The sequence below is a fragment of the Marmota marmota genome, unplaced genomic scaffold (genome assembly GCF_001458135.2).
Source record: "Marmota marmota marmota unplaced genomic scaffold, marMar, whole genome shotgun sequence".
In the NCBI taxonomy this organism is placed as follows: Eukaryota; Metazoa; Chordata; class Mammalia; order Rodentia; family Sciuridae; genus Marmota; species Marmota marmota.
Window position 1 is genome coordinate 13222027 of NW_026000249.1, and position 428 is coordinate 13222454.

General features: G+C 57.2%; 1 protein-coding gene across 1 annotated transcript in view; it reads left to right on the forward strand.

Moving 5' to 3' along the window:
- Positions 1 to 298: 298 nt before the first annotated feature.
- Positions 299 to 428, forward strand: part of Zfx (zinc finger protein X-linked) — a 53925-nt gene continuing 53795 nt past the window's right edge. Inside the window, exon 1 of the mRNA XM_048796459.1 lies at positions 299 to 317. The gene's annotated coding sequence lies outside the window, so the exon portion shown is untranslated. The remainder of the gene's footprint in view (positions 318 to 428) is intronic.

The window sequence follows — 428 nt, forward strand, 5'->3', positions numbered from 1 at the left end:
AAAATTCAGTTTGGCTCTCTGATTGAATGCTTATTTACTAAAAAATTAAAGAGCTTGGTAGTTGCTCTAGGGTAACCCTTCTTCCCCCTCGTCTTGTCCGCACACCCATTTTAGACTGGCAAGTCCATTTTCATTTTATTTCAAAGATTTTCTTTCCTTCTTTTTTTTAAAGGGAAGGCAGGGGACGTCGGGGGTTGCTAAATTTATCTTCTTCCCCAGCCGCGGGGATGAAGAAAACACATTTACTGCGGGCGGGGGTCTGAGGGCCTGCAAACAACTCGAGCTGGCGCCTCGGCCAGGACCAGCGCGGAGAGGCGGTAGGTCTCCCGGGAGGCCCCGGGGGCGGCCGCGGCCCACGAACAAGGTGGGGGGCGGCCCGGGCCGCCTGCCTCACCGCGGGTTCGGCGGACCGCGGCCCCGCGCGGGCT